Source organism: Festucalex cinctus, chromosome 12 (genome assembly GCF_051991245.1).
Source record: "Festucalex cinctus isolate MCC-2025b chromosome 12, RoL_Fcin_1.0, whole genome shotgun sequence".
NCBI lineage: Eukaryota > Metazoa > Chordata > Actinopteri > Syngnathiformes > Syngnathidae > Festucalex > Festucalex cinctus.
The window spans coordinates 27,602,669-27,621,279 of NC_135422.1; the positions used below are offsets into that span (position 1 = coordinate 27,602,669).

The 18,611-nt window shown below is 39.2% G+C and overlaps 1 protein-coding gene across 1 annotated transcript in view; it reads left to right on the forward strand.

The window, feature by feature from the left end:
- Positions 1-18,611, forward strand: part of LOC144031455 (gap junction alpha-10 protein-like) — a 454,623-nt gene that overhangs the window by 74,707 nt on the left and 361,305 nt on the right. The window lies entirely within an intron of this gene.

Consider the following 18,611-nt stretch of genomic DNA (forward strand, 5'->3'; position numbering starts at 1 on the left):
CATTGGGGTACTGGCACATTGGAAGCAGAATTTCTTTGAAAATGGCATGATAAACATGTGGACTTTTTTTTTTTTTTTTGCCAGGTGTGATGAGTTTGTCAAGCTCAATGGGTTTTGGTGATTGTTAAGATCTGCAAAAATCAGCGTCTTTTTTTTATTTTTAGGCAATGAGTTGCTCTGATTGGTATTTTTCGTAAAAGTATATATACACACATCATCGCTCGTACTCATTGCACAATGTTGCTTTTATTGTCCATAGAGGCGATAAAAAAAAAAAAAAAAACTAAATAAAAAATACGTATGTTTGGATCGGTCTGATACCAGTGAACATATTGAGTGGTGGAAAGTAAAAGAATATTCATAAATGACTTAGTTATCACACTTACAATGAGTTTACAATTTTTGCAAAAATACCGTAAGTGAGGCATTTTTTTTTATGCCTCAAGGACTAGGTGGCGCTGTATTTATAACTGAATTTTGTCATAGAGATACCTTCAGGCCTTGACTCTAAATATACATTTCAAATATGGGATTTTTTGGAGCATGTACCTGGGAGTTATTAAGCATAGCCTTCATTCACGATATTGCTTTTAATGTCCATAGAGGCTATCAAAAATACATAAAACTAAGTAACAAAAATATGTATGTTTGGTTAGGTCTGATGCCAGTGAATATTTTGAGTGGTGGAAGGTAAAAGAATATTCCTAAATGACTTAGTTATCACACTTAGAATGAGTTTACATTTTTTGTACAAAATACCGTAAGTGGGGTATTTTTTTTTCATGCCTTAAGGGCTAGGTGGCGCTGCATATATAACTGAATGTTGTCATAGAGATACCTTCAGGCCTTGACGATAAACATACATGTCAAGTTTGGGATTTTTTGGAGCATGTATCGGGGAGTTATTAAGCATATCCTTTTTCAGTGCGAAACACAAATTTTGATGCCCCGCCCTCATCATATAGTATTTCCAAAAGTCAAGATTTTTCCGTCTGTTGTTGGCTCAGGTCTTGGCATGGTCCAGGTCAAGTCATAAGTCAGTCGGATAAAACGTGTAGGAGAAGTGGGCAAAAGTATGCCCTCTGAAAATGTGCAAAAATCGTAAAAAATGGGACATTCAAAAATTCGTAGCTCACTTCCTGTTCATTTTAGCACATGGGTCCAAGAGACTTTTTTGTAGGTCTTTGGCTCCCTCATACACGCAAAAATTTTCGTAGATCTTGCTTAAACGTACAATCGGGGCTGCTTCGTTAAAAATTTCTAGGGGGCGCTATTGAGTCATTTTTGTAAAAATAGCACAATCAACAATAAAACATTGTTCATTTTACCAGCCCAGATGTGTGTGCCAAGTTTCATGAGTTTCTGCGCATGTTTAGACCCTCAAAACTGGCGTTGTTTTCTTGGCGAACAGTGCTTAGCCACGCCCACAGCGATTCGCGAAAACTCACAAACTTCGTGTTGTGACATCATGAAGGCCGAAACCCTCATCTGAGCAAATATGAGGTTGGTCCAGTTAACGTGTGTGGAGAAAAAATGTACAAGAAAATTCGTAAGAAAATAAACTGCCACTAGGTGGCGCTATCAGTAAGATGAAATATAAGTTCGTAGATGTCTTTAGGGCTGGACTCTCATCAAATGTGTGAAATTTTGAGAAGATAGGATCATCTCGGTCAAGTTCATGCAGCTTTTATTGTCACGAAAAATCTTCAGACTTTGCGGCACCGTAGCGGCCACGCCCTTTGGCGAAAAGTTACAATATTCGGTGTTGGGCATGATCAACATCTTAAGGCTTTTCTGACCAACTTTCAACTGGATCCCTTCAACGAGCTCAGCGCAGTAGCTAAAAACGTAAAGTATGACATTTATTGTCACCACTAGGTGGCGCTATATGTATAACTGAATTTTATCTTATAGATGTTTTCAGGCCGTGACTATTACGTTGCCTGAGAAGTTTGAGATTTTTTGGAGCTTGAACATGGGAGTTATTAAGCATTTGCTCTTTCTGGACAAATGAAATTTTAAAGACAATATTTGATGCCCCGCCCCCATCATATAGTATTTCGAAAAGGCAAGACTTTTTGCCCAGTTGTTCTCTCAGGTCTTGAGATGATAAATGCCAAGTTTGATGTGAATTGGATGAAAAATGTTTGCAGAGGGGGAAAAAGCATGACCACAGTGAATGTGCCAAAATAGGCCAAAATTGGACATAAAAAAATTCATAGCTCATTTCCTGTACATTTTAGCTACATGGTCCCAATAGACCTTTTTGTGCGTCTCGGGGTGCTACACGTGCCTGCCAATTTTCGTTGCTCTAGCTCAAACGTGCCAGGCTTGGTTTTTATTTTTCTACGCTAGGGGGCGCTATAGAGTCGCGTTGTTATGACGACTTCATAATATCAAATTTTTCGCCGGGCCTGAGGAGTGTGCAAAGTTTGGTGAGTTTTCGTGAATGTTTAGGTACTCAAAAATGCGATCGTTTACGGAGAAGAAGAAGAAGAAGAAGAATAATAACTAGAGCTGCGAGCAGCTATAAAGGGCCCTCGCAGCCCGGGCCACGTTGGGGTCCTTGCACGTTGGGGTACTTGCACGTTGGGGTACTGGCACGTTGGGGTACTGGCATATTGGAAGCAAAATTTCTTTGAAAATGGCATAATAAACGTTTACATGTAGAATATTTTTTTGCCAGTGTGTGTGTCAAGCTCAACGGGTTTTGGTGATTGTTAAGACCTGCAAAAATCAGCGTCCTTTTTTATTTTTAGGCAATGAGTTGCCCTGATTGGTATTTTTTTGTAAAAGTGTATATACACATCATCGCTCGTTGTACTCATTGCACAATGTTACTTTTATTGTCCAAAGGGGCAATCAAAAATGAATAAAACAAAATGGAAACGTACATACGTTTGGATCGGTGTGAAGCCAGTGAACAATTTGAGTAGTGGAAACTAAAAGAATATTCATAAATGACTTAGTTATCACACTTAGAATGAGTGTACATTTTTTGTACAAAATTCCGTATGTGGGGTATTTTTTTTTTTTTTATATAAGCCTCAAGGGCTAGGTGGCGCTGTATTTATAACTGAATGTTGTCATAGAGATACCTTCAGGCCTTGATTATAAGCATACATGTCAAGTGTGGGATTTTTTTTTGGAGCATGTACCGTGGAGTTATTAAGCATATCCTTCATTCACGATATTGCTTTTAATGTCCATAGAGGCTATCAAAAATAAATAAAAATATATATATGTTTGGATAAGTCTGATGCCAGTGAACATTTTGAGTGGTGGAAACTAAAAAAATATTCATAAATGACTTAGTTATCACACTTAGAATGAGTGTACATTTTTTGTACAAAATACCGTATGTGGGGTATTTTTTTTTCATGCCTCAAGGGCTAGGTGGCGCTGCATATATAACTGAATGTTGTCATAGAGATAACTTCAGGCCTTGACGATAAACATACATGTCAAGTTTGGGATTTTTTGGAGCATGTACTGGGGAGTTATCAAGCATATCCTTTTTCATTGTGAAACACAAATTTTGATGCCCCGCCCTCATCATATAGTATTTCGAAAAGTCAAAATTTTTCCCCCTGTCGTTGGCTCAGGTCTTGACATGGTCCAGGCCAAGTCTTAACTCAGTCGGATGAAACGTGTAGGAGAAGTGGGCAAAAGTCTGCCCCCTGTGAATGTGCAAAAATCGTCAAAAATGGGACATTCAAAAATTCGTAGCTCACTTCCTGTTCATTTTAGCATATGGGTACAAGAGACTTTTTTGTAGGTCTTGGGCTCCCTCATACACCTAAAAATATTCGGCGTTCTTGCTTAAACGTACAACCGGGGCTGCTTCGTTAAAAATTTCGAGGGGGCGCTATTGAGTCATTTTTGTAAAAATAGCACAATCAACAATAAAATATTGCTCATTTTACCAGGCCAGATGTGTGTGCCAAGTTTCAGGAGTTTCTGTGCATGTTTAGACCCTCAAAACTGGCGTTGTTTTCTTGGCGAACAGCGCTTAGCCACGCCTACAGCAATTCGCGAAAACTCACAAACTTCGTGTTGTGACATCATGAAGGCCGAAACCCTCCTCTGAGCAAATATGAGGTAGGTCCAGTTAACGTGTTTGGAGAAAAACGTAGAAGAAAATTCGTAAGAAAAAAAATTGCCACTAGGTGGCGCTATCAGTTAGATGAAATGTAAGTTTGTAGATGTCTTTAGAGCTGGACTCTCATCAAATGTGTGAAATTTTGAGAAGATAGGATCATCTCGGTCAAGTTACTGCAGCTTTTATTTTCACGAAAAATCTTCAGATTTTGCGTCACCGTAGCGGCCACGCCCTTTGACGAAAAGTTACAATATTCGGTGTGGGGCATGATCAACATCTTAAGGCTTTTCTGACCAATTTTCAAATGGATCCCTTCAACAAGCTCAGCACAGTAGCTAAAAACGTAAAGTATGACATTTATTGTAACCACTAGGTGGCGCTATATGTATAACTGAATTTTGTCATATAGATGTTTTCAGGCTGTGACTATTACGTTGCCTGAGAAGTTTGAGATTTTTTGGAGCTTGAACATGGGAGTTATTAAGCATTTGCTCTTTCTGGACAAATGAAATTTTAAAGGCAATATTTGATGCTCCGCCCCCGTCGTATAGTATTTCGAAAAGGCAAGATGTTTTGCCCAGTTGTTCTCTTAGGTCTTGAGATGATAAATGCCAAGTTTGAAGTCAATTGGATGAAAAATGTTTGCAAAGGGGGAAAAAGCATGACCACAGTGAATGTGCCAAAATAGGCCAAAATTGGACATTAAAAAATTCATAGCTCACTTCCTGTACATTTTAGCTACATGGTCCCAATAGACTTTTTTGTGCGTCTCGGGGTGCTACACGTGCCTGCCAATTTTCGTTGCTCTAGCTCAAACGTGTCGGGCTTGGTTTTTATTTTTCTACGCTAGGGGGCGCTATAGAGTCGCGTTGTTATAACGACTTCATAATATAAAATTTTTCGCCGGACCTGAGGAGTGTGCAAAGTTTGGTGAGTTTTCGTGAATATTTAGGTACCCAAAATCGCGATTGTTTGCGGAGAATAAAGAAGAAGAAGAAGAAGAAGAAGAAGAATAACTAGAGCTGCGAGCAGCTATAAAGGGCCCTCGCAGCCCGGGCCACGTTGGGGTCCTTGCACGTTGTGGTACTTGCATGTTGGGGTACTGGCACATTGGGGTACTGGCATATTGGAAGCAAAATTTCTTTGAAAATGGCATAATAAACGTTTACATGTAGAATATTTTTTTGCCAGTGTGTGTGTTAAGCTCAACGGGTTTTGGTGATTGTTAAGACCTGCAAAAATCAGCGTCCTTTTTTATTTTTAGGCAATGAGTTGCCCTGATTGGTATTTTTTTGTAAAAGTGTATATACACATCATCGCTCGTTGTACTCATTGCACAATGTTACTTTTATTGTCCAAAGGGGCAATCAAAAATGAATAAAACAAAATGGAAACGTACATACGTTTGGATCGGTGTCAAGCCAGTGAACAATTTGAGTGGTGGAAACTAAAAGAATATTCATAAATGACTTAGTTATCACACTTAGAATGAGTGTACATTTTTTGTACAAAATACCGTATGTGGGGTATTTATTTATTTTTTTATATAAGCCTCAAGGGCTAGGTGGCGCTGTATTTATAACTGAATGTTGTCATCGAGATACCTTCAGGCCTTGATTATAAGCATACATGTCAAGTGTGGGATTTTTTTTGGAGCATGTACCGTGGAGTTATTAAGCATATCCTTCATTCACGATATTGCTTTTAATGTCCATAGAGGCTATCAAAAATAAATAAAAATATATATATGTTTGGATAAGTCTGATGCCAGTGAACATTTTGAGTGGTGGAAACTAAAAGAATATTCAGAAATGACTTCGTTATCACACTTAGAATGAGTGTACATTTTTTGTACAAAATACCGTATGTGGGGTATTTTTTTTTTATTCCTCAAGGGCTAGGTGGCGCTGCATATATAACTGAATGTTGTCACAGAGATAACTTCAGGCCTTGACGATAAACATACATGTCAAGTTTGGGATTTTTTGGAGCATGTACCGGGGAGTTATCAAGCATATCCTTTTTCATTGCGAAACACAAAATTTGATGCCCCGCCCTCATCATATAGTATTTCGAAAAGTCAAAATTTTTCCCCCTGTCGTTGGCTCAGGTCTTGACATGGTCCAGGCCAAGTCTTAACTCAGTCGGATGAAACGTGTTGGAGAAGTGGGCAAAAGTCTGCCCCCTGTGAATGTGCAAAAATTGTCAAAAATGGGACATTCAAAAATTCGTAGCTCACTTCCTGTTCATTTTAGCATATGGGTCCAAGAGACTTTTTTGTAGGTCTTGGGCTCCCTCATACACCTAAAAATATTCGTCGTTCTTGCTTAAACGTACAACCGGGGCTGCTTCGTTAAAAACTTCTAGGGGGCGCTATTGAGTCATTTTTGTAAAAATAGCACAATCAACAATAAAATATTGCTCATTTTACCAGGCCAGATGTGTGTGCCAAGTTTCATGAGTTTCTGTGCATGTTTAGACCCTCAAAACTGGCGTTGTTTTCTTGGCGAACAGCGCTTAGCCACACCCACAGCAATTCGCGAAAACTCACAAACTTCGTGTTGTGACATCATGAAGGCCGAAACCCTCATCTGAGCAAATATGAGGTAGGTCCAGTTAACGTGTTTGGAGAAAAACGTAGAAGAAAATTCGTAATAAAAAAAATTGCCACTAGGTGGCGCTATCAGTTAGATGAAATATAAGTCAGTAGATGTCTTTAGGGCTGGACTCTCATCAAATGTGTGAAATTTTGAGAAGATAGGATCATCTCGGTCAAGTTAATGCAGCTTTTATTTTCACGAAAAATCTTCAGACTTTGCGTCACCGTAGCGGCCACGCCCTTTGGCGAAAAGTTACAATATTCGGTGTGGGGCATGATCAACATCTTAAGCCTTTTCTGACCAATTTTCAACTGGATCCCTTCAACGAGCTCAGCACAGTAGCTAAAAACGTAAAGTATGACATTTATTGTAACCACTAGGTGGCGCTATATGTATGACTGAATTTTGTCATATAGATGTTTTCAGGCCGTGACTATTACGTTGCCTGAGAAGTTTGAGATTTTTTGGAGCTTGTACATGGGAGTTATTCAGCATTTGCTCTTTCTGGAAAAATGAAATTTTAAAGGCAATATTTGATGCCCCGCCCCCGTCATATAGTATTTCGAAAAGGCAAGACTTTTTGCCCAACTGTTCTCTTAGGTCTTGAGATGATAAATGCCAAGTTTGAAGTCAATGGGATGAAAAATGTTTGCATAGGGGGAAAAAGCATGACCACAGTGAATGTGCCAAAATAGGCCAAAGTTGGACATTAAAAAATTCATAGCTCACTTCCTGTACATTTTAGCTACATGGTCCCAATAGACGTTTTTGTGCGTCTCGGGGTGCTACACGTGCCTGCCAATTTTCGTTGCTCTAGCTCAAACGTGCCGGGCTTGGTTTTTATTTTTCTACGCTAGGGGGCGCTATAGAGTCGCGTTGTTATATCGACTTCATAATATCAAATTTTTCGCCGGACCTGAGGAGTGTGCAAAGTTCGGTGAGTTTTCGTGAATATTTAGGTACCCAAAATCGCGATTGTTTGCGGAGAATAAAGAATAATAATAACTAGAGCTGCGAGCAGCTATAAAGGGCCCTCGCAGCCCGGGCCACGTTGGGGTCCTTGCACGTTGGGGTACTTGCACGTTGGGGTACTGGCACATTGGAAGCAGAATTTCTTTGAAAATGGCATGATAAACATGTGGACTTTTTTTTTTTTTTTTGCCAGGTGTGATGAGTGTGTCAAGCTCAATGGGTTTTGGTGATTGTTAAGATCTGCAAAAATCAGCGTCTTTTTTTTATTTTTAGGCAATGAGTTGCTCTGATTGGTATTTTTCGTAAAAGTATATATACACACATCATCGCTCGTACTCATTGCACAATGTTGCTTTTATTGTCCATAGAGGCGATAAAAAAAATAAATAAAACTATATAAAAAATACGTATGTTTGGATCGGTCTGATACCAGTGAACATATTGAGTGGTGGAAAGTAAAAGAATATTCATAAATGACTTAGTTATCACACTTACAATGAGTTTACAATTTTTGCAAAAATACCGTAAGTGAAGCATTTTTTTTTATGCCTCAAGGACTAGGTGGCGCTGTATTTATAACTGAATTTTGTCATAGAGATACCTTCAGGCCTTGACTCTAAATATACATTTCAAATATGGGATTTTTTGGAGCATGTACCTGGGAGTTATTAAGCATAGCCTTCATTCACGATATTGCTTTTAATGTCCATAGAGGCTATCAAAAATACATAAAACTAAATAACAAAAATATGTATGTTTGGTTAGGTCTGATGCCAGTGAATATTTTGAGTGGTGGAAGGTAAAAGAATATTCCTAAATGACTTAGTTATCACACTTAGAATGAGTTTACATTTTTTGTACAAAATACCGTAAGTGGGGTATTTTTTTTTCATGCCTCAAGGGCTAGGTGGCGCTGCATATATAACTGAATGTTGTCATAGAGATACCTTCAGGCCTTGACGATAAACATACATGTCAAGTTTGGGATTTTTTGGAGCATGTATCGGGGAGTTATTAAGCATATCCTTTTTCAGTGCGAAACACAAATTTTGATGCCCCGCCCTCATCATATAGTATTTCCAAAAGTCAAGATTTTTCCGTCTGTTGTTGGCTCAGGTCTTGGCATGGTCCAGGTCAAGTCATAAGTCAGTCGGATAAAACGTGTAGGAGAAGTGGGCAAAAGTATGCCCTCTGAAAATGTGCAAAAATCGTAAAAAATGGGACATTCAAAAATTCGTAGCTCACTTCCTGTTCATTTTAGCATATGGGTCCAAGAGACTTTTTTGTAGGTCTTTGGCTCCCTCATACACGTAAAAATTTTCGTAGATCTTGCTTAAACGTACAATCGGGGCTGCTTCGTTAAAAAATTCTAGGGGGCGCTATTGAGTCATTTTTGTAAAAATAGCACAATCAACAATAAAATATTGTTCATTTTACCAGGCCAGATGTGTGTGCCAAGTTTCATGAGTTTCTGCGCATGTTTAGACCCTCAAAACTGGCGTTGTTTTCTTGGCGAACAGTGCTTAGCCACGCCCACAGCGATTCGCGAAAACTCACAAACTTCGTGTTGTGACATCATGAAGGCCGAAACCCTCATCTGAGCAAATATGAGGTTGGTCCAGTTAACGTGTTTGGAGAAAAACGTAGAAGAAAATTCGTAATAAAAAAAATTGCCACTAGGTGGCGCTATCAGTTAGATGAAATATAAGTCAGTAGATGTCTTTAGGGCTGGACTCTCATCAAATGTGTGAAATTTTGAGAAGATAGGATCATCTCGGTCAAGTTAATGCAGCTTTTATTTTCACGAAAAATCTTTAGATTTTGCGGCACCGTAGCGGCCACGCCCTTTGGCGAAAAGTTACAATATTCGGTGTGGGGCATGATCAACATCTTAAGCCTTTTCTGACCAATTTTCAAATGGATCCCTTCAACAAGCTCAGCACAGTAGCTAAAAACGTAAAGTATGACATTTATTGTAACCACTAGGTGGCGCTATATGTATAACTGAATTTTATCATATAGATGTTTTCAGGCCGTGACTATTACGTTGCCTGAGAAGTTTGAGATTTTTTGGAGCTTGAACATGGGAGTTATTAAGCATTTGCTCTTTCTGGACAAATGAAATTTTAAAGGCAATATTTGATGCCCCGCCCCCGTCATATAGTATTTCAAAAAGGCAAGATGTTTTGCCCAGTTTTTCTCTCAGGTCTTGAGATGATAAATGCCAAGTTTGAAGTCAATTGGATGAAAAATGTTTGCAAAGGGGGAAAAAGCATGACCACAGTGAATGTGCCAAAATAGGCCAAAATTGGACATAAAAAAATTCATAGCTCACTTCCTGTACATTTTAGCTACATGGTCCCAATAGACTTTTTTGTGCGTCTCGGGGTGCTACACGTGCCTGCCAATTTTTGTTGCTCTAGCTCAAACGTGCCGGGCTTGGTTTTTATTTTTCTACGCTAGGGGGCGCTATCGAGTCGCATTGTTATGACGACTTAATAATATCAAATTTTTCGCCGGGCCTGAGGAGTGTGCAAAGTTCGGTGAGTTTTCGTGAATGTTTAGGTACCCAAAATCGCGATCGTTTGCGGAGAATAAAGAAGAAGAAGAATAATAATAATAATAATAATAATAATAATTTTTACAAAAACAATAGGGACCTCGCAGCGGTCGCTGCTCGGGCCCTAATAATAATAATAATAATTTTTACAAAAACAATAGGGACATCGCAGCGGTCGCTGCTCGGGCCCTAATAATAATTTTTACAAAAACAATAGGGACCTCGCAGCGGTCGCTGCTCGGGCCCTAATAATAATAATAATTCGAACGAAAAACAATAGGGACCTCGCAGCGGTCGCTGCTCGGGCCCTAATAATAATAATAATAATTCGAACGAAAAACAATAGGGACCTCGCAGCGGTCGCTGCTCGGGCCCTAATAATAATAATCCGATCGAAAAACAATAGGGACCTCGCAGCGGTAGCTGCTCGGGCCCTAACTAGAGCTGCGAGCAGCTATAAAGGGCCCTCGCAACCCGGGCCACGTTGGGGTATTTGCACGTCGGGGTACTGGCATGTTGGGGTACTGTCAAATAGGAAACCATCTAAATTTGAAACGTTTTTGCCATGCTTTGTGTTTGTAAAGTTTCATGGAAAGGCCAAAAATGATGCACAATTAACAAAATAAAATCAAAATGGATTGGCACATGGCTATATAGAATACTTTTTGAATATATTAGGCATGCCTGCCAATATTCACACATCTAGCTGAATCATATAATCGGAAAGACTTCATAAAAATGTCTAGAGGGCGCTATTGAAGCATTTATTGCAAATTTAATAAGAAATCTCTAAAATATTCATGCTTATGACAAGCCTGATGTGTGTGTAAAGTTTCATGAGTTTTTGCACATGTTTAGACCCCCCCAAAAAAAGCAGCATTTTACTTGGCAAACAATCCATCGCCATGAAACAGCGTGCGACAAAATAAATAACTTTCGATAACTTTGTATCTTAAACATCTTAAGATGAAGCACACCAAGTTTGAAGACAGTCGGATAAATTTTGTACGAGGAGTTCGTTAAAATATGACCCCTAAAAAAGGCCACAAAAAATGGCTACAAATCCCAACGTAAATCAAAATGGTGGACTTCCTGTTAGGTTTAGCATATGGTTCAAAAAGAGTTTTTTGTAGGTCATAGTCTGTTACATATGTGTACCAATTTTTGTAGCTCTAGATTAAACGTACAACCGGCAATGCCTCGTGAAGTAAGAATTTTTAAACTCTAAATTTGATGCGGCGCCGCCGTCATATAGTATATCAAAAACTTTTCATTTTTCACAATGATGTTGTCCCAGGTGTTGAGATGGTACATCCCAAGTTTGAAGTCAATCGGGTTAACCGTGTAGGAGAAGCGGGCAAAAGTATGACCCCTGTAAATGTGCAAAAATTGGCAAAAATTGGACATTTAAATACTCATACCTCACTTTCTGTCTATTTTAGGGTACACACTTCAAAGAGGTTTTTGTTCATTGGGATGTGCTACAGGTGCCACACAATTTTCATAGCCGTCGGACAATCGTAGCGGGACAGGGATCCGTTTAACCTATGTAGGGGGCGCTAAGGAGCCATTTTTCTGTTATCAAGTATGGCGACTTTAAAATATCAAATTTTTCGCCAGGCCTGATGTGCGTGTAAAGTTTGGTGAGTTTTCGGTCACGTTTAGTGTCTCAAAAATGTGATCGTTTGCGGAGAAGAATAATAATAAGAATAAAGGGCCCTCGCAACCTGGGCCACGTTGGGGTACTTGCACGTCGGGGTACTGGCACGTTGGGGTACTGTCAAATCGGACAAGGACCATCTAAAATGTTTTTGACAAGCTTTGTGAGTGCAAAAGGCCAAAGATGGTGTGCAATTCCCAAAATAAATTCAAAATGGCGGACTTCCTTTTAGGTTTAGCATACGGCTACAGAATATTTTTTGTAGGTCTTAAGCTAATAGGTATGCCTCCCAGTTTTCACAAATCTAGGTCAAGTCATCTTTAGTTGTGTATCGCTTGAATCATACAATTGGAAATGCTCCATAAAAATGCATAGAGGGCGCTATTGAGCACAACGTTGGGTTACTCGCACGTCAGGGTACTGGCACGTTGGGGTACTGTTACATGGAAGAAGGACCATTTAAAATGTTAGTTTTTTCCATGCCTTGTCTGTGCAAAGTTTAATGAAAGAGGCCAAAAATGATGTATAATTCCCAAAATAAAATCAAAATAGCGGACTTCCTCTTTGGTTTGGCAAATGGCTACATAATACTTTTTTGTAGGTTTTAGGCTGATAGGGGTCTGTCCTAATTTTCACAAATCTAGCAGAATCATACAATCGGAAATACTTCATAAAAATGTCTAGAGGGCGCTATTTATTGCAAATTGCACAATAAATCTCTAAAAATTCATGTTCATGACAAGTCTGATGTGTTTGCAAAGTTTCATGAGTTTTCACACATGTATAGATAAAAAAACAAAGCAGCACTTTACTTGGCAAACAATGCATCGCTATAGCAGCAGCGTGCGACAAAATAAAAAACTTTCGATAACTTTGCATCTTAAACATCTTAAGATGAAACACACCAAGTTTGAAGACGGTCGGATGAACTTTGTACGAGGAGTTCGTTAAAATATGACCCCTGAAAAAGGCCACAAAAAATGGCAACAAATCCCATCGTAAATCAAAATGGCAGACTTCCTGTTTGGTTTAGCACATGGTTCCAAGAGACTTTTTTGTACATCGTGGGCTCTTATGTATGCCTGCAAATTATCATAGCGCTAGGTGAAACGTACAACCGGGAATGCTTCGTTAAAGAGGAGTTTTCTAGCTCAAAATGTGATGCCGGCCCCTGGGGGACTTCCTGTTGGGTTTAGCACATGGCACCAAGAGACTTTTTTGTACATTGTGGGCTGTTACATATGTCTACAAATTTTTGTAGCTCTAGCTGCTTCGTACAACTGGGAATGCTTCATTAAGAAGGATTTTTTTCCTTTGCAAAAAGTGCATGCCACGACAACAGCGTGCGACGAAATAAAGAGCTTTCAATAACTTTTCATCCTCAACATCTTAAGATGAGTCACACCAAGTTTGAAGATGATCGGATAAACTCTGTAGGAGGAGTTCGTTAAAATAAGACCCCTATGAAATGGCCCAAAAAATGGCAACACATTCCAAAGTAAATCAAAATGGCGGACGCCCTGTTAGGTTTAGCATATGGTTCAAAAAGAGTTTTTTGTACCTTGAGGGCTGTTACATATGTCTTCAAATGTTGGTAACTCTAGGTGAAATGTACAGCCGGGAATGCTTCATTAAATAAGAATTTAGAAACACAAAATTTGATGCCTCGCCTCTGGCGGACTTCCTGTTAGGTTTAGCATATGGCACCAACAGGCTTTTTTGTAGATTATAGTCTGTTACATATGTGTACCAATTTTCATAGCTCTAGGTTAAACGTACCACCGGCAATGCTTCGTTAAGTAAGAATTTTGAAACTGTAAATTTGATGCCCCGCCACCGTCATATAGTATGTCAAAAACTTTAGATTTTTTACCATGGTGTTGTCCGAGGTCTTGAGATGGTACATCCCAAGTTTGAAGTCAATCGGGTTAACCGTGTAGGAGAAGCGGGCAAAAGTATGACCCCTGTAAATGTGCAAAAATGGGCCAAAATTGGACATTCAAATACTCATACCTCACTTCCTGTCTATTTTAGGGTACACATATCAAAGAGGTTTTTGTTCATCTGGATGTGCTACAGGTGCCACACAATTTTCGTAGCCATAGGACAATCGTAGCGGGACAGGGATCCGTTAAACCTATGTAGGTGGCGCTACAGAGCCATTTTTCTGTTATCATGTATGGCGACTTTAAAATATCAAATTTTTCGCCAGGCCCGATCTGCGTGTAAAGTTTGGTGAGTTTTCGTTCATGTTTAGTGCCTCAAAAATGTGGTTGTTTGCGGAAAAGAATAATAACAAAGAAAAAGAAGAAGAACTAGAGCTGCGAGCAGCTATAAAGGGCCCTCTCAACCCGGGCCACGTTGGGGTATTTGCATGTCGGGGTACTGGCATATTGGGGTACTGTTTCATAGGAAACCGTCTAAATTGTAAATGTTTTAGACATGCTTTGTGTTTGCAAAGTTTCATGGAAGGCCAAAAATGATGCACAATTTAAAATCAAAATGGATTGGCACATGGCTATAGAATACTTTTTGGAGGTATTAGGCTGATAGGTATGCCTCCCAATATTCACACATCTAGCTGAATCATATAAAAAACATTTTTCTTTGCAAACGATGCATCGCTACAGCAAAGGCGTGCAACAAAATAAAAAAATTCAATAACTTTTCATCTTAAATATCTTAAGATGAAACGCGCCAAAGAATATATGACGCCTATAAAAGGCCCCAAAAATGGCAACAAATACCAAAGTTAATCAAAATGGCAGACTTCTTGTTTGGTTTAGCATATGGCTTTAGAAACTTTTTTGTAAGTCTTAGGCTGATCTCCCAATATTCACACATCTAGCTGAATCATATAAAAAACATTTTTCTTTTCAAACAATGCATCGCTACAGCAAAGGCGTGCGACTAAATAAAAAATTTCAATAACTTTTCATCTTAAATATCTTAAGATGAAACGTACCAAAGAATATATGACGCCTATAAAAGGCCCCAAAAATGGTATCAAATACCAAAGTTAATCAAAATGGCAGACTTCCTGTTTGGTTTAGCATATGGCTTTAGAAACTTTTTTGTAAGTCTTAGGCTGATAGGTATCCAAATTTTTTCACATCTAGCTGAATCATACATTTCCAAAAGCTTCATAAAAATGTCGAGATGGCGCTATTGAGCCATTTATTGAAAATTGCAGAAAAACTCTCTAAAATATTCATGCTTATGACAAGCCTGATGTGTGTGTAAAGTTTCATGAGTTTTTGCACATGTTTAGATAAAAAAAAAAAGCAGCATTTTACTTGGCAAACAATGCACCGCTATGGCAACGGCGTGCGACAAAATAAAACACTTTCGATAACTTTGTATCTTAAACATCTTAAGATGAAGCACACCAAGTTTGAAGACAGTCGGATAAATTTTGTAGGAGGAGTTCGTTAAAATATGACCCCTAAAAAAGGCCACAAAAAATGGCTACAAATCCCAACGTAAATCAAAATGGCGGACTTCCTGTTTGGTTTAGCAGATGGTTCCAAGAGACTTTTTTGTACATCGTGGGCTCTTATGTATGCCTCTAAATTATCATAGCGCTAGGTGAAACGTACAACCGGGAATGCTTCGTTAAAGAGGAGTTTTTTACCTCAAAATGTGATGACCGGCCCCTACGGGACTTCCTGTTGGGTTTAGCACATGGCACCAAGAGACTTTTTTGTACATCGTGGGCTGTTAAATTTGTCTCTAAATTTTCGTAGCTCTCGCTGCTTCGTACAACTGGGAATGCTTCATTAAGAGGGAATTTTTTCCTTTGCAAACTGTGCATGCCACGGCAACAGCGTGCGACGAAATAAAAAGCTTTCAATAACTTTTCATCTTCAACATCTTAAGATGAATCACACCAAGTTTGGAGATGATCGGATAAACTCTGTAGGAGGAGTTCGTTAAAATAAGACCCCTATGAAATGGCCCAAAAAATGGCAACACGTTCCAAAGTAAATCAAAATGGCGGACTTCCTGTTCGGTTTAGCATATGGTTCAAAAAGAGTTTTTTGTACCTTGAGGGCTGTTACATATGTCTTCAAATGTTGGTAACTCTAGGTGAAATGTACAGCCGGGAATGCTTCATTAAATAAGAATTTTGAAACACACAATTTGATGCCTCGCCTCTGGCGGACTTCCTGTTAGGTTTAGCATATGGCACCAACAGGCTTTTTTGTAGATCATAGTCTGTTACATATGTGTACCAATTTTCGTGGCTCTCAATTAAACGTACCACCGGCAATGCTTTGTTAAGTAAGAATTTTGAAACTGTAAATTTGATGCCCCGCCACCGTCATATAGTATGTCAAAAACTTTAGATTTTTTACCATGATGTTGTCCCAGGTGTTGAGATGGTACAGCCCAAGTTTGAAGTCAATCGGGTTAACCGTGTAGGAGAAGCGGGCAAAAGTATGACCCCTGTAAATGTGCAAAAATGGGCCAAAATTGGACATTCAAATACTCATACCTCACTTCCTGTCTATTTTAGGGTACACATATCAAAGAGGTTTTTGTTCATCTGGATGTGCTACAGGTGCCACACAATTTTCGTAGCCATAGGACAATCGTAGCGGGACAGGGATCCGTTAAACCTATGTAGGTGGCGCTACAGAGCCATTTTTCTGTTATCATGTATGGCGACTTTAAAATATCAAATTTTTCGCCAGGCCCGATCTGCGTGTAAAGTTTGGTGAGTTTTCGTTCATGTTTAGTGCCTCAAAAATGTGGTTGTTTGCGGAAAAGAATAATAACAAAGAAAAAGAAGAAGAAGAAGAACTAGAGCTGCGAGCAGCTATAAAGGGCCCTCGCAACCCGGACCACGTTGGGGTACTTGCACGTCGGGGTACTGGCACGTTGGGGTACTGTCAAATAGGACAAGGACCATCTAAAATGTTTTTGACAAGCCTTGTATGTGCAAAGTTTAATCAAAACGCAAAATATGGTGTGCAATTCCCAAAATAAATTCAAAATGGCGGACTTCCTTTTAGGTTTAGCATACGGCTACAGAATACTTTTTGTAGGTCTTAAGCTAATAGGTATGCCTCCCAGTTTTCACAAATCTAGGTCAAGTCATCTTTAGTTGTGTATCGCTTGAATCATACAATTGGAAATGCTCCATAAAAATGCATAGAGGGCGCTATTGAGCACAACGTTGGGTTACTTGCACGTCAGGGTACTGGCACGTTGGGGTACTGTTACATGGAACAAGGACCATTTAAAATGTTAGTTTTTTCCATGCCTTGTCTGTGCAAAGTTTAATGAAAGAGGCCAAAAATGATGTATAATTCCCAAAATAAAATCAAAATAGCGGACTTCCTCTTTGGTTTGGCAAATGGCTACATAATACTTTTTTGTAGGTATTAGGCTGATAGGGGTCTGTCCTAATTTTCACAAATCTAGCAGAATCATACAATCGGAAATACTTCATAAAAATGTCTAGAGGGCGCTATTTATTGCAAATTGCACAATAAATCTCTAAAAATTCATGTTCATGACAAGTCTGATGTGTTTGCAAAGTTTCATAAGTTTTCACACATGTATAGATAAAAAAACAAAGCAGCACTTCACTTGGCAAACTGCATCGCTATAGCAGCAGCGTGCGACAAAATAAAAAACTTTTGATAACTTTGCATCTTAAACATCTTAAGATGAAACACACCAAGTTTGAAGACGGTCGGATGAACTTTGTACGAGGAGTTCGTTAAAATATGACAACTGAAAAAGGCCACAAAAAATGGCAACAAATCCCATCGTAAATCAAAATGGCAGACTTCCTGTTTGGTTTATCACATGGTTCCAAGAGACTTTTTTGTACATCGTGGGCTCTTATGTATGCCTGCAAATTATCATCGCGCTAGGTGAAACGTACAACCGGGAATGCTTCGTTAAAGAGGAGTTTTCTAGCTCAAAATGTGATGCCCGGCCCCTGGGGGACTTCCTGTTGGGTTTAGCACATGGCACCAAGAGACTTTTTTGTACACTGTGGGCTGTTACATATGTCTACAATTTTTTGTAGCTCTAGCTACTTCGTACAACTGGGAATGCTTCATTAAGAGGGATTTTTTTCCTTTGCAAAAAGTGCATGCCACGACAACAGCGTGCGACGAAATAAAGAGCTTTCAATAACTTTTCATCCTCAACATCTTAAGATGAGTCACACCAAGTTTGAAGATGATCGGATAAACTCTGTAGGAGGAGTTCGTTAAAATATGACCCCTATGAAATGGCCCAAAAAATGGCAACACATTCCAAAGTAAATAAAAATGGCGGACATCCTGTTAGGTTTAGCATATGGTTCAAAAAGAGTTTTTTGTACCTCGAGGGCTGTTATATACCTCTACAAATTTTGGTAACTCTAGGTGAAACGTACAGCCGGGTATGCTTTGTTAAAGAGGAGTTTTTTAGCTTAAAATGTGATGCCCGGCCCCTGGGGGACTTCCTGTTGGGTTTAGCACAGGGCACCAAGAGACTTTTTTGTACATCTTGGGCTGTTACATATGTCTACAAATTTTCGTAGCTCTAGCTGCTTCGTACAACTGGCAATGCTTCTTTAAGGATATTTTTTTTCCTTTGCAAACAGTGCATGCCATGACAACAGCGTGCGACGAAATACAAAGCTTTCAATAACTTTTCATCTTCAACATCTTAAGATGAATCACACCAAGTTTGAAGATGATCGGATAAACA